The sequence below is a fragment of the Felis catus genome, chromosome A3 (genome assembly GCF_018350175.1).
Source record: "Felis catus isolate Fca126 chromosome A3, F.catus_Fca126_mat1.0, whole genome shotgun sequence".
Taxonomy (NCBI): Eukaryota; Metazoa; Chordata; class Mammalia; order Carnivora; family Felidae; genus Felis; species Felis catus.
Genome location: NC_058370.1, coordinates 35,002,336 through 35,026,531, shown reverse-complemented (window position 1 = coordinate 35,026,531; position 24,196 = coordinate 35,002,336). Strand labels below are relative to the sequence as shown.

Here is a 24,196-nt window from a genome sequence, read left to right as displayed (position 1 = left end):
GGGAACATGGTAAGAAGGTATTCAAAACCTCGTTTACTTCTCTTTCTTAACCAACATATTCATAACAAATATACTATTACATCTGTAATGAAATGAAAAACCTGAAAGTAACCATGAACCTCTTGAAAGGACTATCTGGGACTATGGACACTCTTGCTACTTTTTCTCTTGGGCACAAAGAATTCAAAGTATGTGCATCTTGGAAACAGGAGAAGCACAGCAAGAACCAAGAGAAAAGTTCTAAATTTGTATCGTTGTGGGCAAACTATCAAAAACATGGCTTCCTTCCAGTTTCCTCCAACATGAAGAATGGCAACTGCTTCTCTATGATATTTCATCTGAGTTTCAAGGTCAAGAGGGAGGAAGAAGGAAGAAAACAAGGCTATACAATGTCACTAAAAAGCAAGATATTAAATTACCATATAGCAGTTACAAATTTCAACAAAGTTATAAGTACTAATTTATTATTTATACTAAAATGCAAAATTGTTAAGAAATATAAAATTACCAAGAAGTAAACTATTACAGGACTTTGGAAATGTCAGCACAAGTAATTATAATGGACCTAATTGTCTTCATCAGTGGTTCTCAAAGTTGGGTGCATAATAAAATTACCTGGGAAATTTTTTAAAATTCTGAAGCCCAGGGCATATCCAAGGCTAATTACATCAACATCACTAGGGGCTGGACAACCAACAACATTTCTTTTGAGAGAGAGAGAGAGAGAAAGAGAGAGAGAGAGAGTTACAGGAAGTGGCAGAGAGAGAAAGAGAGAGAGAGAGAGAGAGAGAGAGAGAGAGAGAGAGATTGAGAGAGAGAGGGAGAATCCCAAGCAGGCTCCACACCACCAGTGCAGAGCCCAATGCAGGGCTCAAACTCACAAACCATGAGATCATGACCTAAGCTGAAGTCAGATGCTTAACCAACGGAGCCACCCAGGTACCCCCAACAACAGTGTTTTTTAACCTGCCTAGGTGACAGTGATGTGCACAACAGTGCAGAACAAGTGACCTACGTTATACTAAGTTAATGTTAATGTGGCTTGAGGCAAAAGACAGTGTCTTGAATGAGTGCTTCAATTCTCAACTGCCCCCCCGCCCCGACCTCAAGCCTACCTGGAACCGGACATTGATGCCAGGTACAGGGCTCAGGAGCACCAGAACACCAGGAAGTACAGGGGCATCAAAATTGTGTGCAGCAGGGAGAATTGGTGTCTGCAGTGCCTTTGCAGTTAGGAATCACCCAATGGCAAAGAAAACTCACTGAGAGTAGGTCAAGCAATGCTACCGAAACAGGCAGCTTCAGCTCCTTCTTCCCTGGTCTTATTCAAACATCCATTTGTTTACTCAAATATTTACTAGCCAGGTGGCTGGGTCCTAAGCTCACCCTAACTCCCAGCTTATAGGGAAAACAGATCTGAAGAAGTAACTGCTACTCAGTATAATTAGAAAAGTGGAAGTAGGTACAGGCACAATGATAAAATACACAGAAAATAATTACCTCGGGGGAAAGGGTTTTCCAGACTACAGGCATAGCATAAGCAAAGAGCCACAAAGATGAGACAATAAGAAAACGGGAGGCTGTTTCAAACTGCATATGGAAAACGCATGAGAGGTCTGAGGTCTGAAGTCAGAAATGCAAGGTCAGTAAGGGCAAAACAGCCAAGAGCTTGGGCCTTACCCCAGAGCCAGGTTTCTCAACCATAGCACTTACTGACATTTTGAGCTGGATAATTCTTTATTGGGGGGGGGGGGCGGTCTGTGCACTGTAGGATGTCTGGCAGGATCCTTGGCTTCCTTTCACTAGATAAGAGCAGCACCTCACACCCCTAATACAGTCAGTAATTCTCCAGACATGGCCAGATGTTTCTCAGGAGAAAAGTCACCCTTCTTGAGAACCACATCCTAGAGGCAGTCTAGAACTGTTGTGTAGGCAGAACTAAGTCAGAATCTGATAGTAGTATGGATGATACAGTGGGGTGGTGAGACATCATGAACCATCAATCCAGCACAAGAACCTGTATATCTGTGTACACGTGTAGAACCACTTTGGGGCACCTGGGTGGCTAGGTTGGTTGAGCGTCCAACTCTGGATTTTGGCTCAGGTCATAATTCCAGGGTCATGGGATTGAGCCCCATGTTGAGCCCCACACTGAGCTCCATGCTGAGTGTGGAGCCTACTTAGAATTCTTTTTTCTTCCTTCCTTCCTTCCTTCCTTCCTTCCTTCCTTCCTTCCTTCCTTCTCTCTCTCTCTCTCTCCCTCTCTCTCCCTCTCTCTTTCTCTCTACCCCCCTCTGTCCCTCTCCCCTGTTCATGCTGTCTCTCTCTAAAATAAAAATAAATAAATAAATTTTAAAAAAGAACCACTTTCATAAGAGTGTCAGAGAGTCTACACTCACAATTAGGTCTGATTTACTAATTTTTACACTAGGCTTTCAAAGAAGAATCAAGTAAAGTTTTTTTTATTGTGCTATCTTTACAATGCAAAAACTTGCCAAAGTTGGCCTCTAGGTGTTGAGATTCTGGGTAACTGTTCTTTTCTTTATATTTATCTGTATCTTCCATGGCCTGAACAAATAAAAGAACAATTACTTCTCAAGATACCTTTCTTAGGTAATTCCTCTATGAAAATAAAATACTGCATGCATGACAATCACTTCCAAAGACAGAAGCAATGACCCCCCAATCTGCATACACACGCTCTCTCTCCCACTCTTCCTGCCTGTGCTTTCAATGGTATTATGGCAGTATGAGATGCAGTTTTCCATGAACCAAAACATGCACAAGGGTATCTTTACAGAACATTCCTTTTTTTCACAGACCTTTTGAAGTAAGGCATGGTTTCAGTTATCTACTGCTGTGTAACTAACCACTATAAGACTCAGTGACAAAAGCAATGATCATTTATTATTTCTCACAATTCACTGGGTTGGCTGGGCTCATGGGTGATTCTATTCCATGTGGTATAACTGAGGTCACTCAATAGGCTACATTCAGCTGGGACCTTGATTGGGGCTAGAACATTCAAGATGGCCTCACATCCTTTGGGGTTTTTCTCCACATGGCTGATCTAGTCTAAGCTTTTATAAAGAACCAAGGTTGGGGCACCCGGGTGGCTCAGTCAGTTAAGCGTCCAACTTCGGCTCAGGTAGTGATCTCACAGTTCATGGGTTCAAGCTCTGTGTCGGGCTCTGTACTGACAGCTCAGAGCCTGGAGCCTGCTTTGGATTCTGTGTCACCCTCTCTCCCTGCCCCTCCCGCTCTTGTGCTCTGTCTCTCTCTCTCTCTCAAAAATAAACATTAAAAAATTAAAAAAAAAAAGAACCAAGGTTGGCTCCTAAGAAGGAGCATTCCCAGAGGACAAGCCCTAATATGCTTATCAAGCCTCTGTATCATGCTTACTAATATCCCATTGACCAAAGCATTTTGGCCCAGTCTAGAGTCAATAAGAAGAATCTATAAAGGCATGAGTGATGGGAGGCAGAGTCCACTGGAGCCACCAAGGTAATAGTCTATCACAGTTGGAACAGGGTTTCCTTATAGATCATGTTCTTTTACCCAGACCTCTTAAACTAAACATCAACAGATTAAAACACAGAGATTATAGATATGAAACAATCCATACCAAATTACAACTGAAGCTACCACACATCTTCATGACTTCCTTAGGCCAGCTCTTAGTACAGAAGTAGAAATCATTCAATCTCATATTTCCTAATGGAAAAGGCATGTCAGAGAAAAATCCCTATTTTTCCCTGAAGGACAGAAATACCAATGATGAAAGATTCCCTCACTAAAGATTAGATGCAGTTGTTTGGATAATTTTGAAGATTCCATGATGAAAAGACACTCACTGAATTAAAACAAACATCCAAATCTATTGTCAAATCCCTTCTTCCCAGTTTTCTTCTTAGGGGAATGAACTTCCTTTGAAGAACTAAGTACAATCCTAACAAATCATGCTTTAGGTTTTCATGCACTGAAATTGGAATGTAAAGTCACCTACCAATTCTCATATGTAAAATAATAATTTGCTTTAGTTAAACTAGTAATTTACATCAAGAGTGTTCTAATGCATACAATTTATTATTTTACTATTTTTACCCATGTGTATTATAAAAATGCATTCTCTAGAGGAAAAAGTCATCTCCACATGACAACCCTAAAGTAGAGCAATAAACATAACCCCCAAAATGGCAGGGATGCCCGGGAAAATACTGAGTATCCATCTGAATGGGTTTATATTATAGGTGGGTGCCTTCACACAGGACCATTTAGGAGGTGCTTCCTGGCTCCAATGTCATAAATAAAGGATGCCCAGACCAGGATAAACTAAGCCTGGGTGAGCTCCTGAATGAATCTGACATGTAGAAAACAACAATGAGGTTGAAAGATGAATCTGGGCCACTCAATCTTTAGAGAGAGTTCAGAATATGAAAATCCTTTTAATAAAAACTACAAATAAAAAGTATCTGTAGGCCACTTTCAAACAGTTCTAAGCAACATTTTGGGGGAATCTGGTACAAGAACAGCACCTACAATTCTGTTTGGCTCAATAAATACTGGTCAAATGAACCAAATATAACCTACCAGGAAAGTGGCATTGGAAACTGGCTCAATGGTTTTCCATAAATTCTTGGTAAAACTGAGGGACAGCAGGAGATGCAGGAGTGGCAGGGAGCAGACTACTGTTTTATACCTTGGGTTTTCACATGAATAAAAGTTACTTCTGCTATTTAAAAAAATCCACTAGGGGCGCCTGTGTGGCTCAGTCGGTTAAGCGTCCGACTTCAGCTCAGGTCACGATCTTGCGGTCCGTGAGTTCAAGCCCCGCATAGGGCTCTGGGCTGATGGCTCAGAGCCTGGAGCCTGCTTCCGATTCTGTATCTCCCTCTCTCTCTGCCCCTCCCCCGTTCATGCTCTGTCTCTCTCTGTCTCAAAAATAAATAAACGTTAAAAAAAATTTTTTTTTAAATCCACTGCTACTAATATATCCCAACATTCATGTTCTATGAATAAGAAAACAGAGACCCAAAGCAATGAAACAACTCAACCAAAGTCAAACACAAAGAATGGCAGTGTCACAACCAGACCTCAGGTCCATAGAGAAATACTCGCCTATAGAGTCAATCCTCAATATTTGCAAATTCACCTACTCACCAAAATTTATCTGTGACTGCAAAAGCAATACAGGCATCACTTAGGTGGTCTTTGATAGACATGCACAGAGAGACAAAAATGTCAGCTCCCATGCACACAATCCCAGCTGATGTCATACAAGGCTCTGCCTTCTGGTTTCAGCTCTCATGCTGTAAACAAGCATCCTTTTCACAATCTATTTAGTGCCACATTTACCACAAGTTTGTGATTTTTGTTAATTATTTCACTGTTTAAAATAAGGGCCCCCCAGCATAGCGCTGAAGTGCTATGTAATGTTCCTAAGCACAAGAAGGCTGTGATGTGCCTTGCAGAGCAAATACATGTGTTAGATAAGCATCATTCGGGCATGAGTCATAGTGCTGTTGGCTGTGAGTTCAATGGGAATGAATCAACAATACACATTAAATAAGATTAAAAAAAAAAAAAGAAACATTCATGAAACAAGATTATATATTGATGAGTTGATGTAAATGTTGTGACCAGAGGTTCAGAGGAACCTATCCCTGTATTTCCAATAGGAGCAATGGCTCAGGGTTCACTAATCCAGTGTGTTCATGGAGGCTTTATAGAACATAACCACTGGGAACAATGAGATCAACTGTACATAACTTATACCTCTATAGTTGTTCTTATTGAGGACCTTGAAAACTGGGTACTAGTACTCTTGAACCAGATATCAGTAAATACCTTAAAAGGGCCTCCCATACTCACTGAGCATCTTGGTTTTTCTCATAACCAGTGCCATGAGCCTCACGATTCTATGGGGATTTAAGATTGGAAATCTTTTAGTATTATGAGACCTGTTACCTAATTTGATAAAAATAGAACAGCAAAAGAACCATCCTAGAAGATATCTAGTCCAAAGGCTACTAACCTGAGTTCCATGACCACCAGAGAGGTTCATAGATAAAATCCAATGTGCCATAAACTGGGATAGGAAAAAACAATTACATGGCTATTTTCACTAAGCTCTAACTGAAATGTGGCATTTCCTGTGATTAAAAATATAAAGTGGGGTGCCTGGGTAGCTCAGTGGGTTGAGTGTCCATCTCTTGATTTCAGTTCAGGTCATGATCCCAGGGTCATGGGATTGAACCCTGCATCGGGGGCAGCACTGAGCATGGAACCTGCTTGGGATTCATTCCCCGACCCCCCCCCCCCGCCACGCCCTTCTCCCCACCCCTCTCCCGCCCCGCTCACTCTCTCTCTGTAAAATAAACAAACAAAAATATACATCACAAATCACAGTATTGATTGTACTTGTGATTTGGTTTTTGACAGAAATTCCAGATACTTTATCATATCAAATTATTGCAGATCTTGCAAAATATAATTGTACTCACCAATAATTCCAAGTTACAATAGTAACTGTTCATTTAAAGTGTTAATAAGATGTACATATATTATTATGCCACACATTTATTTACTATTTTTACATCTGTATTTCAAATATAATGGTTTCCTTTGTAGTTCTAGGCATTTTGTTTTATGCATTTAAAAAGCTATTTAGAGAAGGGGCCGATGGAGTCTTCACCAGACTGCCAAAAAGGCCCATAAGAACTCTGAAGCACCTCTCCCATCCCACAGATAAAGAAAGGTGAGGTAGTAAAAGAAAACAGGCTTTGATGCTCCCATCACTGGTTAGACACAAACCCAGGCCTGAGGCCTCTCAATACCCAACATGGATGAGGCTCTATGAGCTGCTCAGCTATTCATCCTAAGTATAAAACCTGGGGCACTTTATCCCCCAAAGTGTGGCCAGTGGCTAGTGAGCCCTAAGATTAAGCATCAATATGAAGGCAGAAACATGCACCTCAAGAGGGGAATGGGAAGGATTTTACAATGCACAGGAGTCCTTCCCAGCCTATCCAAGATTCCGATCCCATCTCCTGGAGAATCAATGCTGCCCTACCCCACAGGGAGCAGAATCACCATGGTGGGAAGCCAATGTCTCTGATGGGACTGTGTGTCACTCAGCTGGGTGGCACAGAGCAGAGGTGCAGGATCACATTTCCCGCCATCACCCAATCACCTCACAAGCATCCTAGGCACCAGCCACAACACATTAACTGCTGTAGACCAAGCATGCAGAGCTCTTTCCTGCCTCCTAACACACTTCCCTCTGCTTACAATGGCCCTTTTCTCCCTGACAAACCATTCTGGTCCTTTGATACTCAGTTATGCATCATTTTCTTCCTCTATCTTTGCCAGGTAATCATCCTTGTCTCAATACTAGACTGTGAGCTTTGTGAAGATGGGCAAGGAAGGTAACTGGGCTAGAGGAAAGGAGGTCCAGCATCTATTGTGGGCAGACAAGATAGATGATGACAGTACTAACAATGTTAACATTTATTGAACATTTAATATCCACCACACACTGTTCTAGGTAATTTACATATATTGTGCCATTTGATCTTCCAAACAGCTGGTAGGTACAATTATAATCCTAATTTCACAGATGAGGAAACTGAGGCATAGCGAGGTTAAGTAAGTTGCCTAAGGTCGCACTGACAGGAACATACAGCAGGGATCTAAAGGAGGCACTCTGATCCAGAGGCTAAGTAGGCCTTTAACCAGTGCCTGCATCATAAGGAGCAGATCTAATCCCTTCATTCAATAGGTGAGGAAGTTACAGGTCTCAGAGATTAGGCAATATCTTATTACAGAGGACAGGAGGTAAGATTAGAATCCAGAGCTCAACTTCCAGGAGGCTGACTCTTAGTTTACTTTGGATTTTTGTTTGGAATAAGAGAGAACCAAATGAAAGGGAGGGAGGAGGGAATCACATTCATAGATCAGTTAGTCAATGGGTTTATAAATCAAATGACTGGTCAATAGACGGATAGGGAGATTATCAGACAAGTAGAAGGAACTGATCACTTTCAGGTATCGCCATACAAAGCAGACCTGACTCACAGTAGATAATGTTACTGATTGCTCCTTGAGCCATGAAGAGATATCAAGACATGCAACTACTACCACCCCTGAGTGTCCTCTAATTTAATGTAATTCCACAGGACACTGTGTGCTGGCCAGGAGGCCCACAGTTGAAGGAAAGGCAAGAGGCTTAGAAAAGATGAGCTTCCTTCCCAGGAAACCCTTAGAGATTCCCTTCACAAAGAAGAGATGACTTTATTTTTCAGTCTAATTTAGCCCTCCTGTATTTCGACAGGCATAATGAATACGATGTTCTGTGTTAACACAGAGAAACAAGGGCGAAATTTGCTTTGCCTGGCTTTTATGTTAATTTCTTGCTGACCTGATCACAACTGCAATTGATCCTACTAAGAAAAAGATTATTTCTTTCCGGATAGTGGCCCTGGTGCAAAATCAACAAAGATTTCCGACCTCCAACATGTGAGACCAGCTTAGTTTGCTCCTGACCTAGAGAACTAAACAATAACTTGCAAACATCATTCACAGGTTTGATGGGAAAACAATTCAAACACAAGAAACATCTGCTGTGATAGATACTCTTTCAACTACTGTAAGGAGGAAACACTTGTGGTGACATTACTGACTATTTTGTATGGCGGAAACTGCTTTCTACTTTGAAAGTTATTCATTTGCTGTAAACTGGCTAGATGGCACATCAGTTAAGGTAATTATCTTTTAAACTTGAGACGGGAAGATGTAAGCAGACATTCCAAAGTACGTATGCATCCTCCTCCCACCAAATCTACTGAGTTATCACCTAGATGGTTGAAGATTCATCATTGGTTTGAGGTGGTGCTGGTGAACTGCAGTCTTCAGAGACATACCCTTTTTCTTTTTGTCATGGCAAGCCTAGGACTCACTCTGTGGTTCTTCAGCAGCAGCCCTAAGTAGGGTTGGTCCTCAAATGCACCAACGAAGTACGACATTAACAGCTCCCAACATCAGAGAAAGTTCACACCTGGCTAGAAGTCAGGCTCCCCAAAGACACTGAAGCAAAGCTCTAGCTTAGACCTCTGGCTGCATTTTCATTCTGAGCAGCAATTTCTGGTACAAGAAAGTTAATCTGTTTTCAAGCTTGTTGCTAAATACACAATTTAATATTAAAAATACAATACACAGAGAATGTCAAAATGAGCCAAAAACAACAAACTAGATACAACCAAGAAGAGTCCCAGAGGCTAAACATGGTAGTAAAAGCAAGAAACAAGTATCTATATATAGAAAAGGACTATCTTAACCAACAAGAAATCTTTTTCTTCTTTCTTTGGGATCTAGCTCCATGTATGGCAATTAAATTAAGACACTATGTTGTTAAGATAGTAAAGAGGCAAAAAGGGAGCTTTGAAAAATATATTTCATGTTTAAGATGCTACTACAACAAGGTTCAAATGCTGGCATGAACAGGTTCGATTTTCTTCTGGAACCTCTAGCAGGAAGGTGTGAGAAAGCAAACATATACAACTAAGAATCTACGTCAAATATCCAAAACTGTGTGGCTTTCCACCAACTGACTATTTCTAGGTATAAAGAGGTAGTCACAGGGTGCCTTCTCAACATTGTCCAGTTTGGGTTCCTTCTTAGGCATACCTTAAATCAAGGATTTGAGAACGAGTAGTTTATTTGGGGAGGTGGCCACAGGAAGCCAGTAGTAGAATGGAGAAATGACACAGGAAAGCCAGTACAAGGTATGACATCAAGCAAGTTATCATTGTGGGCAACTGGGGTCTAACCCCATGGGGAACTCTGGAAGATGGTATAGACACATTCTCCAGTTATCCCATTCAAGAGGCAAGGGAGCTGGAGTATTTGTACATGGATTCCTTCTTAACCCACATGTGCATCAATGGATAAATGGATAAACCAAATATGGTACAGACACACAATGCAATTTTATGCAGCCTTAAAAAGGAAGGAAATTCTGACAGACTACAATGTGGACGAACCTTGAGGACGCCATGCCAAGTGAAATAAGTCAGCCACAAAATGACTAATACTGTATGATTCCACTTACATGAGAAACCTAGAGTAACCAACTTTGTAGAGACAGAAAATAGAATGGTAGTTGCCAGGGGCTGGAGAGAGGGGGAAATGGGGACTTACAGAGTTTCAGTTTTGCAAATGTAAAGGTTCTGGAGATGGATGGTAGGGATGGTTGCACAACGCATGAATATACTTAGTGCCACTGAACTGTACATTAAAAATGGCTAAATGGTAAATTTTGTCTTATTTGTATTTTACAATTTTTTTTAAAAGTGCGCAGGGTGCTATGGGTAGAGCCCCCAAAGTAGTTTTATTCTAATAACCCCACTCAAAAACCTACTTCAAAGATAGGTACTCAAACCTACTATTAAAGGGATCTGATAAAGCAAAAGATGCCTGAGGACAACCATCAAGAGATTTGGGGAATGGGACTATCCTAGGTAAAAAAATAAATTTATTCATTTTTTTCTGATTATACATGATCACGGCTAAAAACTCAGCAGACAGGTAAAAAGAAGAAAATCTAATCTGTAATCTCATCACAAGGGTGGCTCTCCCTGGTTGTGCAACATGGAGACCCATGTACAGAAAGAACAGACCTGGAAATCAGGCAGCTCCCAACCTCAGCCGCCAGCGGGCTCTTGTGGCTGGCAGAGCTGGGCTGCTGACTCCTCTGGATCCCGCTCTCCCCACCCGTAAACACCAGACTCTGTGCCAACGTCTTTGAACACCTCACTACTCAAGGTCAATGGCCCAGCAGCAATGCCACTTTCCCTGGGAGCTTGTTAGAAAGGAAGAGTCTCAGGCTCCACCCAAACCTGATGAATCAGAATCTGCATTTTAACATTTGGGTTAAAAAGCAGGTGATTCAGGTGTGCTCTGGAGTTTAAGTGCTGCTCTAAACACAGGCCTTCTACTTCTACCTATGATTTCTGAAAAGCGCCAGAGCCGCTGAACCTCTAGCGCCTCGGTGTTAAAATTTCCACCTTCTCTTGCGGAAAACAACCTCCCTGTCTAGCTTTCAAATGAGGTAATCCAGGATCTGGCACAGAGGAGATGCCAGGTCAATGTGGGCCAATATTGCTAGCATTAATATTACATACAATGTCACCTGAAAGAACACCCATGGAAGGTGACAGCAAATTTAAAAATTTCCACCTGAAATAACAAATTCTATTTTATTTTGCTGGAATAGAAAACAACTTATCCTCAGGCAAGCTAAAAACAATAAAATGGTTTTCTCCCAAAACTGAATGCTTCTTTTGTAATACAGTTCACTATTCTTAGACTTTTTTCAGACCTGAAAAAAAAAAAAAGTAAATGAAATGACATGTTGAAACTTGCACTGACCCTCTCGCATTTCCAAGGCTGCTGCTCTGCTATGCTTAATGTCTTTTTTTTTCTTCTTTGTAAGCAACAAATAGGACTTTGTTAACTTGTGCAGTGATGCAATTATAAGTGCATTAGCCCTCTCACCCACAAAAAGAATCTGATTTCAGGAACAAAAAATAAAATTCACCACTAAAGTAATAGGCTATCATAGTAGAGTTGTTTAAATTGGGGGAATAGTATCTACTTTTGCTTGGATTTGAAACATTGAAAATACGGAGGGAAGGGGGAAGGTATATGGGGAAAGGAAAACAGACTGAGCTATGAATTAGCCATATAACATTTTAAATCTTAAGGCACATATCAAAAGTCTTGACACATGATTATTCTCTGCTCCAGTAATTCTGCTTCTAGGATTTTATCCTAAAAATGGGCAAAAAAAAGTTTTATCTTCAGTGAATGATATTCCTCATAGACTTGATTATAACAGCAATTTTTTTTTAAAAAAAGAAAAAAATAGTTTATGGACTAGTTAAATAAAAATAAAACTGTCACTCACATAAAAGTAGAGTATACCATTCAGAATAATGTTTTTGAAAAAATATGTTTAATAGGGGTGCCTGAGGCTCAGTTGGTTAACCATCTGACTCTTGACTTTCGCTCAGGTCATGATCCCACAGTGTGGGTTCAAGCCCTGTGTCAGGTTCTGCGCTAACAGCACAGAGCCTGCTTGAGATTCTCTCTCCCTCTCTCCCTCTGCCCCTCCCCTGCCCTCTTTTTCTCAAAATAAATAATGAAATAAGCTTTAAAAATATGTTTAATAGTACAGACACACACACATACACACACACACACACACCACAGACCCTCTGCCCTCTTTCCTGTTCTAAACTTTCTTCACAGCGCTCACCACCATCCGATACATAGTGACCTGTTGGTTGCTGCCTATGTGCCCCAACTAAAACAAAGTAAACTTCAGGCAAAGAGGATTGTTGCGTTCACTTCTGGGTCCCCAGTGCCTCACATGGTGCCCGTCAAGTAGTAGCCACCCAACAAATATGAACTGAGAAATAAATGAAAGACCAAATATAAGCATAGGAGCTTAGGCATACAGAAACAGACACAAGACAATGGAAGACATTCCCAAAATCACTAACAGGGTTATGGCTGGGTGGTGAAAACACACATTCTTTTATTTTCTCCTTGATGTTGATCTATTGTTTCTACATTTTAGAACATCTTCTAAAAAGAATAAAAGGGATGCTTGCATGGCTCAGTCGGTTGAGTGTCTGCCTCTGGACTTCAGCTCAGGTCATGATCTCACACTGACAGTGCAGAGCCTGTTTGGGATTCTCTTTCCCTCTCTCTCTGTCCCTCCCCTGCTCATAAGCTCTCATGCTCTCTCTCTCAAAATAAATAAATATACTTAAACAAAAGGATAAAAGATATAAACCCTTTTCTTATATGCATGTGTGCATTTGTGTCCATATGTGTGTATATGTATGTATTTTCACACGTTTTTTGGCTACCTAATAAGAATATCATTTATTCCCCAAACTGTCAAGTTATACAAAAGGGGAAAAAAATGAAACACTAACTCTCCACTTCAGGTGAATAAAATGAAATATGGGACAAGTAGTTTTTAAAAATCAACATGGGGGCACTTGGGTGGCTCAGTCAGTTAAGCATCCGACTTAGGCTCAGGGCATGATCTTACAGTTCGTGGGTTCAAGCCCCACGTCAGGCTCTGTGCTGACAGTTGGGAGCCTGGAGCCTGCTTCGGATTCTGTGTCTTCCTCTCTCTCTGCCCCTCCCCCACTCACGCGTCCCTCTCTCTCAAAAATAAACATTAAAAAAAATTTTTTTAATAAAAAAATTAAACATCAACACAATGAATCCATTTTTGCTTCTTAGCACACACATTTTCACTAAGTCCCATACAAGCATATAAAGTGTGATACGATAATCCTTAATTAACTGTTGCTATTTAATAAAAAATACGTTTTTTGGTTTTATAAATTATATGTTGTTTTTGCAATTATGGTGGAAAATGACAATTTCACAGGTATCACAATGGTGTCCTATTGTTTTATTTTTATTATAATAGAACCAGCAATTTCTCTAGAAGGCAGCAAAACTGGATCACAGTGTCCTCACTGGTCTGAAAGCAGAAATGCCATCAAGAGACACACCTGGCAAATGAATAAAATCAAGAGCATCAGAAGTATTCAGACAGCATCCCCTGAAATAAATTAAACTGGCCAGCCTTAACATTAGAAAGCGCCTCATCAGAGAGGTTTAAAACGTAACAAACGGATTTCCTAGGCAATCTTCAATGTGTCTCTTTTATATTCTAACAAGCAATATAAAACTTCATACTCAATAAACTTTTAAAAATCCGATTCAGGGTATACAAAAAATTGTCCATTATAATGATGATACTTGTCAACTAACACTGCAAAACAAAGTTCATATAAAAAGATGATACGTGCAAATAAAGGTCTCCATGTGAAGCAGAATGCTGTATTAACGCTGTGCTTCAAAAACAGGATCAGGAATACTTCCCACTGGGGAAGTGTTAAGGGAGTTTGTGAATTGGTCAAAACACCAAAAACCCCTTTGACGCATCAGTACTTGAGACCCCACACAAGCTCACTCTCAGCCTTTTTTCTCTTACCTTTGCTTGCTTCCCAAATATTTCCTTTCATCTGGTAAAGTGTCAAATGACTGTTCTACCAGATTTCTTTGTTTCTTTGCCTTAATTCATCACACTGTGATATTTAACTCTGAAAAAGTATAATTTAATTGCGTATTTTTTTTTCTACTATAGACAAGTTGGCAAACAATAGCCAGTGGTTGGCAAACTCTAGCCCACGGGCTCAATCCAGACTGCCATCCAACTGCTGTTATAGCACCCATGAGCTAAGATTGGTGTTTACATATTAAAATGGTGGAAAAAATCAAAAGGAGAATACTATTTCATAACACATGGTCATCATAGGAATTCAAATTTCGGTGTTCATGAATACGGTTTTCTTGGAACACAGCCACACCCCTTCATTAATCTATTGCTTATGGCTGTCTGGTGCTGCAACACTTAAGAGCGGCAATAGAAAGTACAGAGCCCGCAAGGGCACCTGGGTGGCTCAGTTGATTGAGCATCTGACTTCGGCTCAGGTGATGATCTCGCAGTTCGTGAGTTCAAGCCCCATGTCGGCCTCTGTGCTGACAGCTCAGAGCCTGGAGCCTGCATTGGATTCTGTGTCTCCCCCTCTCTCTGCCCCTTCCCTGCTCATGCTCTATCTCTCTCTGTCTCTCAATAATAAATAAACGTTGAAAAATTTTAGAAAGAAAGAAAGAAAGAAAGAAAGAAAGAAAGAAAGAAAGAAAGAAAGAAAGAAAGGAAGGAAGAAAGGAAGAAAGAACAAACAGAGCCTGCAAAGTCAAAAATACTCTCTGGCCTGTTTCAGGAAAAGGTTCCCAACTCCTGCTCTGGTTTACACAATAGCAACATATAATACAGATGGTAGGTCCCTGGGTTTTACTGCTTTATGTATCCTATTTGAAAGAAATGAGGTAATTTGCATAGGAATATCTACATATCATCTACCTACCTACCTATTCACCCACCTATTTCGTACAAACTGGGATGAAAGGTCTGAAAGAGAACTCAGCAAAGTGCTAGTGATGTTACCTCTAGAGCAAAATACTTTCAAGCAAAATGTCTTTAGTGATACTAAAGACAGCGTGAAATTAAATGAAATGTTCACTTTTTACTGACATATGTCATTTTATCCTGGCAAACAGGTACTACTTTTGTGTTAAAAATGATTTTAAAAAGAAATAAAATTCAAGGGGAACTTTACCAAATATTGACCTTTCAAAATAAGATAAAATTAAACAGTTGAAATGTCAAAACAGAGGGGGAAAAAATGGATTTCTAAGAGTTTAGCAGCATGATCATTTCGAACTGGTGCCTTCACAGTGAAGCGCATCTTTAACCATGGAAAAAATGTGAAATGTTACCCAGTTATGTCACATTAAGAAGAAGAAAAGCCATAGTAAGGAATCTGAAAAGTACACAGACTTCGAGGAGTGAAACACTGTTCAGAAACTAATAATAAACAGGTAACGCAGGCTATATATTCCGAGGGACTGTAGCTTCAGTGAATCACCTATAGAGACGAAGGACATTTCAGTATCTCCAATATCCACTGTATTCACTCCATAGCTTTGGTTGAAATTAATTCATTACATGCTGAATAAAGAAATACTGCTCATAACTCTTGGTTTCAAAAAAAAAACATTTTCCCCAAAATATACTGTAAGGAACATAAAAATCATTAAGCCATATGTTCAAGTGCACAACATTTTTACTATTTGTTAATTTTAAGTGGACACTAAAATCTTCCAGAGACCAGACAGTGCATCCAGACAGGGGCATGATGCGGTACAGTTTCAGTGAACCACCACATTTATAATTCAATTCCTGCACATTTATAAATGCTGGCTTTTAAATTGCAAGCCCAATGGCCCCTTTAACTACACTTAGATGCACAATAATTGACAGCTCATTACGACAAGTGGTCTCAAGAGTGAAGTATTATAGCTAATGGTCTGTAAATGCTTTCGTCTCCAAACTTGGGCCAACACTGAGGCAAGCAAAACTGGGCTTTTCCTTAAATGCATTTGATTTTAAATGCCTGTATGACACAACATTACTCAAAATTAATCTTCCTATTTCTAATGTCCGAAATGCTGAGTATTTAAATCAAGAGTGCACACCTAATTAATCTGTTTTCTTATGAAATACACTGTAATATGACAATTTCTAAGAACCCACATCTTGAAGAGGGGTAGAAATGACTTTAAAGCAATGGAGTAAAACCATCTAAATATCCAATAATAGAACATTCCTGAAATGTTATAGTTCCTCATTATTTAGAAGTATGCAACCATTAAAAGCCACATTTAAAACACAATTATGTAGAAGTAATCACAATACAATGTTAAGAGATAAACACAGGATAAGAATTATATGCCCAATATAATCCTAATTTTATAAAAAATACAATCTATGTCCTATGTGATACAGATAACATTAAGTTATAGTGATTTGTGTGTGTGTTTGTGTGTGTGTGTGTTTGTGTGTGTGTGTGTGTGTGTGTGTGTGTGTGTGTGCATGGGTGATGGAGCAAGAGTGGTTTTCACTTTTATGTTTTCTTGAATATTCCAAGTTATCTACAATAAGAACCATGTTTACAATTAGAAACAAAATTGTCATGAAAGTAATGTTCTTCTGTCTTTATTTCTGTTGGCATATACATATATATGTAAATACACACACACACACAAATATACATATGGCATACATATGTGTATTGTGTGTGTATATGTACATATACATACATCAAAAATCACCACTAAACTAGTGGTAGTGTCTCCACAATTGGGAAGACCCAAAAATGTATTTCAGGATTAAGTGGTTTTTTTAATGTTTATATATTTATTTTGAGAGAGAGAGCAGGGGGCGCAGAGACAGAGGGAGAGAGAGAATACCAAGCAGGCTCCACGCTGTCAACACAGAGATACACAGAGGGTTCAATCTCTCACAAACCACGAGATCATGACCTGAGCCAAAATCAAGAGGAGGACACTCAACCGACTGAGCCACCCAGGCGCCCCTTCACGATTAAGTTTATCTTTAAGAGCAAACATTCACCAAAAAAAGAGAAATACTTTAACAAATAACATTTCTACACAAAGGCCTGAGGAAAAAACAACGTAGGCAGGAATACTGCGGGTAATAATTAAAATTAACGCTGTAATGTTATCTATCATTTTCAGAGTTTAGAACAGACAAATCCAGTGTCAGAAATAAACCTTAAAGATGGTCAACTTAATATAAGTAACTGGGAAAAAATGGAAATAACATGATTGCAAACATTGCTTTCCTAAGACTGATGTCCCTTACCCATATTTCTCAGGGCTGCCTGTGTTGGACACATTTTATTCAAAACTGCGGCAAAGTGCTGTTTCCGCTGAAGACTCATCTTTGCCTCTCACAGGAAAAGCAAACAACTCTCCCTGAACAATTTCATAATATTCCAGCAAACACTTTATAACAGTGTTCAATAACTGGCCTGCTTGTCTTAAGAAATTACAAACAAGCCAGTTCCTGCTTTTAGACCAGACAGAAGCTGGTCCAGGCCTTGGGAACTAGCATCCTGACTGGCACTGTTTAACTCTGCAGGAAAGAGAACGAGCATCTCAGAGAAACCGTTCACGGGAGTGATGAGAAACTAGGGCAAAAACTAGGGAGCAGGTGGACTAACACAGAACAGGAGCCCGGCGCCTTGCGGAGAAGCCAGAAGCCAAGACAGAAGAGTCTGATCATTGTGAGTGGTGGTTACCGAGCAAATAAATAAATAAACAAACCAACAAACAAACCAACAAACAGCAAAGGGCAGTTAAAGAAAGAAGGGGGAAAAATAGAGAGCTGGAAATGTGCCAAGCCAGGGAGCGTGGAAGTTTAAAGAAGCATCTGTGCCCTCGCCGAGAGTATGGCAAGCGCTCAAGGGCTCACTGGAACTGTGGGGGACACAGAAGCAGGCTGGTGCCACGCTGCCTTCTAGAATTTGATTGGCAGGGTCTCCGTGATGGGTGGGTGAATGACCATAAAGGGAAAAGCTGAGAGAACTTCCAGAGAGGCCTAAAGAGCCAGGAGACTGTTAAGACAGGTGAGATCACGGGGCGAGGGCAGGCTGGGGTCGACTGTGAGCCAGGCTCCAGGGAGGCAGCACTGGACGTGGGGCATGATGGGTCTGCGCAGGTGAGGCCCAGTGCTGCTCAGGTCAGGGGAGCACAGGTGTATGGGGAAGTACACAGTGACAGGGCAGCTGTTCGTTCAGGGGCCGCACCATTTGGGGAAGGCAGCTAAGGTAGAGGCCTAGCACGTGGGAGGAAGCCTGACTTTATTCCCCAGGCTCTGGGGAATCAGGGGCAATGTCAGCAGAGGGCTGGGAGGCCAGACCAGTGCCCAGAGAGGATGGGTGAGTGCAGGTGAGCTGGGGACAAGGGGGCAGAGGAATGCAGGGAACCAGCCAAGAGGCAAATGAAATCATCCATGCAGGAGATGGGTAATACTGACCCTGAAAATGGTCAGAGGATGGGGGTGAGAAAGATTTTGGAACTGGAATGGAGAGCAACTGAAAATTACTGGCTATGAGGAAAGAGAAAAAGAGACGGCCAGTGGGTGCTGGGAGAGAGGAAAAGACGGAGAGACAAAGTCTCAGAAAAATAGCCTTATCAAGGCCATACAGATGAAATGAAATGTGAATGAGATATGCACAGACAGCCTTGAATTCCCCCAAACCCTCCTTTTTCATATTTTTTTTAATGCTTATTCATTTTTGAGAGAGGGAAAGAGAGCATGAGTGGGAGAGGGGCAGAGAGAGGGAGACACAGCATCCGAAGCAGGCTCCAGGCTCTGAGCTTTCAGCAGCACAGAGCCAGACACGGGGCTTGAACCCATGAACCGTGAGATCATGAACTGAGCTGAAGTCAAACCTTAACCGACTGCGCCACCCAGGTGCCCCAAACCCTCCTATTTTTTCACTCCAAGGTGGCTCGCTGCACTGAGGATCCATCATGGAGGATGCACACAGTAGGCCCTCAGGAAAGCACCGCGCTCAGTCTGCTCCCTGGCTTCAGTGACGCACGTCAGCCTTCCCGGAAGAAGAGTACAGGGGGCTTCCGTCCTTGGGCAGCTCCTAGAGCTCCGCTGCCGGCTGCAGCCAGCCTTCCACAGCAGACCATCTGCCGGAGGAAAGCAGAGCCGCCCGATCATGTGTCTGACCGGCTGGCATGACTGTGTTCTCAACAGGATCGCACACACGCCCAGCGCTTCTTGGAGGTACATCATCTGATGCCCCTAACAGGCTGTCATGCGCTGAAAGATTGAGGAAAAGAATTCTGACATCGCCTAAGGCAGCAGCGTGGTTTGTGTTTTAAAAATGGGTTCCATGGCAAAGAACCCTCCTCAGGAAACATTCCAAGATGAGCTGTAAAACCTACTACACGGAGTAAACACTAGCAGATGGGTGCCCACGAATGCTTAATTATCTTCAACTCATTAACCTTGACAAATTAATAAAGGTGAACTCATAAACTTGAGGGCTTACATAATTTAAGTAGTTCCAAATCAGAGAATGTATATAAATAAACGCCGATAAAAGCATTTAAATAGGCTCCTTTTTCATCCTTCTTAAATCTAAATGGTAAAATAGCTATCAAGTGACAAGGGTCTCTCCCCCCCCTTTTCTCTCTTTTACTCTGTAAGGGAGACCAAGATAGGTTCCAAGCTATTAAACTATTTGTGATGTACAACTCATCATCATAATTGGGGGCACACTTTCTTTTGACCTTTACAAAACTTTCATTTCCCAAATGTGACAGATAAGAAGTGCTTTTATAGCACCAATAATGATTTTTTCCTATGGGAACTTGCCAATTAGAAGTTGAAAAAGAAGGAAAGACCACACTGGATATACGTTTAGAATCTCAATGCACCTAAAATATAGCTGAAATACTTAAGAATCCTGCTTAGAGGATATAGTTCAGGCAAGTTAAGAATCTAATCTGGGGAAATACATATTAAAACCAGCACCAGGGCAATTATCTACTCCCCTTAGCACCTTCGTATAACGCTAGGTGCCCGTAAAATGTGTTTAATCGAAAGTGTATGGTCGGCAACTGCATCTACAACTAGTAGTCTAAGTTTTTAAAGATTAATAACAGTTTGAGTGAAGAAATGTAATCCCTGTCTCTTTCTCTCTGTCTCTCAAAAATAAGTAAACACTAAAAAAAAAAAAATTTTTTTTTTTAAATGAAAGGGGTGCCTGGGTGGCTCAGTCGGTTAAGCATCTGACTTTGGCTCAGGTCATGATCTCACCATTTGTGAGTTCAAGCCCCGCGTCAAGCTCTGTGCTGACAGCTCAGAGCCTGGAGCCTGCTTCGGATTCTGTGTCTCCCTCTCTCTCTGCCCCTCCCCCACTCATGCTCTCTTTCTCTGTCTCTCAAAAATAGATGTTAAAAAAAAAATTCAAGAAATGTAATCCACAGCACACAAAGCTGTTTCAGTAACACACACAACCCATAGCACAGAGAAGCAGCAAGTGCTTACCAACTCACCAGACATCAGACATCATGAGGACTCTTACTTTTCTCATGCCCTCAGTGCCGAGTCTGGAGGCTCCACACACGAGGTTCTTGAGTAAGGTGACAGTTGAAACTGAAACTACCAGGATACAACAGCCTTTGGAGAAAGGACGAGTGCTACCTCCATGCTTTTCTCTAACAATAAATCACCCTTTAGGGGAACTTGATTTCACTCTTCCTCTGACTCAGCCTTTCATTGCCTATACACACAAAGGTCAAATTCATTCATTCATTCACCTGTTCATCCACTCAGCAAATATGTATCGATTTCTTCTTAGGTCAGGCATTTTCTTAGCCCTCCACTATCCCACATGGCAGCTAGCAGCCACATGCGGCTAGCCAGCCCTTGAAATGTGGGTACTCCAAACTGACATGTGTTTACGTGTCAATTACACACCAAATTTTCAAGGCTTAATCTGAAAAAAAAAGGAACATAAAATACCTCAATAATTTTTATGTTGATTACATGTGGAAATAATACTATTTTAGATATGCTGAGTTAAAAAGCCTTATTAATATTAATTTGACCTTTCTCATTCTGCCTTTTTAAAAAAAATTTTAACATCTATTCATTTTTGAGAAACAGCGTGTGAGTGGGGGAGGGGCAGAGAGAGAGGGAGACAGAATCTGAAGCAGGCTCCAGGCTCCAAGCTGTCGCCACAGAGCCCAATGCGGGGCTTGAACTCATGAACCATGAGATCGTGACCTGAGCCAAAGTCGGACACCCAACCGACTGAGCCCCTAGGCGCCCCTCATCCTGCCTTTTTAAAAATGTATTTATTTATTTAGAGAGAGAGGGGGACAGAGAGATATTCATTCTGCTTTTTAATATGCTACTAGAAAATTTAGTATATGATGATGACCAAGACTTGAGACAAAGCCTTGTTCTCAAGGACCTGACATTTTCGTAGAAGCCGCTCATGGTAAAGAAAGAAAGAAATAGTAAGCAATATTATGTAATTTCAGATAATAAATAGTGCATGATGAAAATAAGGCAGGGTAAGAGGGCAGAGTGACCAAGACAGGATATCTTAGGTAGGGGGTAGGGTGGCCTTGGAAGTCTTTCCTGGGGAGGTGAAATGTGAACAGGAAACATGAATGATAAGAAGATCATATAAAGATCTGGGGAGGGATGTAGGCAGGGGGAGCTGCACGTGTAAAGGGCCTGAGGTGAAATGAAGTCTGCAAGTTTGAACAACAGCAAGAAGGCCAGTGTGGCTGGGGCACAGCAGGAACAGTGGTGGAGGAGGTTAGCAGGCAGAAAGGAGCCAGGGTACAGAAGTACTGATGGAAAGCTTAAGCCCACTGAACCTATAAATTCCATGTAATTCAACTCAAAACTCCTTTAGGATATCTCATGGAACTTGACAAGCTGTTTCTTTAAATTCATGTGTCAAGTAAAGGGGCGAAAAATAGCCAAGATTTTGACCGGTGAAATGCCAAAAGTTCCCATGAAGCTGTAGCCAGGGCTAAGACGAGGGTGAGGCGAGTGAGGCTCTTAGCACCTAAGAGTAAGCACTCCCTAAATTCGGTGTTCTGAGCACCTCTCCTGCTGTTCCCTAATCTTAGCAATGTGGGACTGACCTAAGGATAGATGAAACAAAACTACTAAAGTAGAAGTGGGCAGCCAAAATGGTTCCAGCCAGGTAAAGTCTCAGAATACACAGCTTTGTGTGTAGGTGTGTGTGTGTGTATACCTATACATAGAAAGATTCTAATTATACATACATATATATATATACACACACACAATGCATGTGTGTGTATATGTGTGTATGCAACGTATATGCACGTATGTGTGTGAATATATGTGTGTGCATGCATGTCGCGTACGTGTATGTGTACACACACTTGTGTGTGTAAATGTGTGCATGTGTGTAAATGTGTGTATATACACACATATAAAGGACACATACATGAAGCGAGAATACAAAATATAAATGGAAAAGAAAAATAGCACCCTCAGGAGAAGAGCTACGTCTTGAGAGTGAGAGAAACAGAGTATAGTGAGGGGATTAGGCCACTAATATACTCACAGTTTTTAATAGGAGTATATTTAATGAGTTCATTTAATAATAAACTCACAATTTCACAGATTTGAAGCCATACATAAATACACATACATACAAGTGGAACACAACATCAGAAATGCTAATTTTGTAAGTGAAGAATGAGACAAAATTGTTTATATATTATCTTTTTTAACTATAACTATATGTGGTCAATACGGCAGACTGAAAATGCCCAAAAATGATACTGGTTATTATGTTCCGACCTCCTGTTCCATTACTTCTAAAGTGGTCTTTAATATTTAGTAAAGAAAGCATAGTATAAACCAGAAAAAGACTGAATTTAAAGCCTACAATTATACTTACAATGTGTCATTTAGAATAAATTTTATCAATACTGAACAGCACCATGTTGCCTAGAAGTATTCACTAGGATTAAAGAGAATCCAGCCTGTCAATAAATCACATAACTGAATAAATTCATGTTAACTGTACCAAATTTACATTTTAATTATACTATAAGAAATTGTTTAAGTCTCCTATTATTCATAGAGCCCTGCAGTGTGGAGGCATGGTTATTACTAAAGCAGACAGAGTTTGAGGAGAGTCGTATATGTATTATACCTGGAAATATCTTATTTACCTCTATTTAAAAATTGTTCATATTTCACTTTAATTTCTTTGAGAACCATCGGCACTCCCGTGGTTTCAAATGATTACTTGGGGACTCAAAAATGGCTAAGATGAGATATATGGAAATTTTAAGACAGTATGTAGATTCATTGTCTTAGAAAAGGAACTAAGCCTTGGAATAAGGTTCACTACTTAAAATAAGGAAGTAACTGGAGGAGAAAAATAGAAAAAGTCCTTGACCTTTGGTCAAGCAAAACAGGTCAACAAAGGATACTATGTGCACAACAACTGCCTCAGAGACAGGAGAGTAAGGAAGGGAGACCTGGCAGCCAGGTACTGAGTGGAGTTCAGCCCCAGCATGGACTCCTGCGGATCAGCAACTGCCAAAGGCTGGTGTCACGGCTCCCCTTTTCCAGGCAGCAGAACTCGGTAAGCACAGGCCCTTAAATGTAAGGCTGGTCAATGCCCTAAGAAAGAAGGTTGTCCTTGTACAGCAGTGTGCTTGGAGGGGAAGAACTGTCATTCCTCAGGCATCTCAGAAGCTGTGTTAATTCTCCCCGGGTGCCACACAAGGGTTCCAGAAGGCTGCCTTTAATTGGCGAAGCAGGCGGTTAAAACAAACTGGGAGGATTCCAGGTGACATAAGGCAAAGTACCCCACTGCAGTGAGGCCTTCACCAGCCAGGGCTGTGAAAATCTCACTGGCCACTGCTCTAAGCTGCTTCTCCCTGTGATGCACAAACAGAACTTGATATTCTTCCTCCTCTAACCGATCTTGAATTATCATCGCTCAATTCCTTGCCGAATAGAAGAAGGGGGAAGGCTCAGAGCTGGAAAGGAGCTTCAATTTTGGTATTTCGCACTTAACTCTTAGTGTAATGAATGAGCTGAGGCGAACTATCGCTACCCTCCCGACAAGCTCAATACTCA

At 41.0% G+C, this 24,196-nt stretch overlaps 1 protein-coding gene across 12 annotated transcripts in view; it reads right to left on the bottom strand.

Moving 5' to 3' along the window:
• The window catches only part of PLCB4 (phospholipase C beta 4), a 419,557-nt gene that overhangs the window by 341,358 nt on the left and 54,003 nt on the right, over nt 1–24,196 (bottom strand). The gene's annotated exons all lie outside the window — the stretch shown is intronic.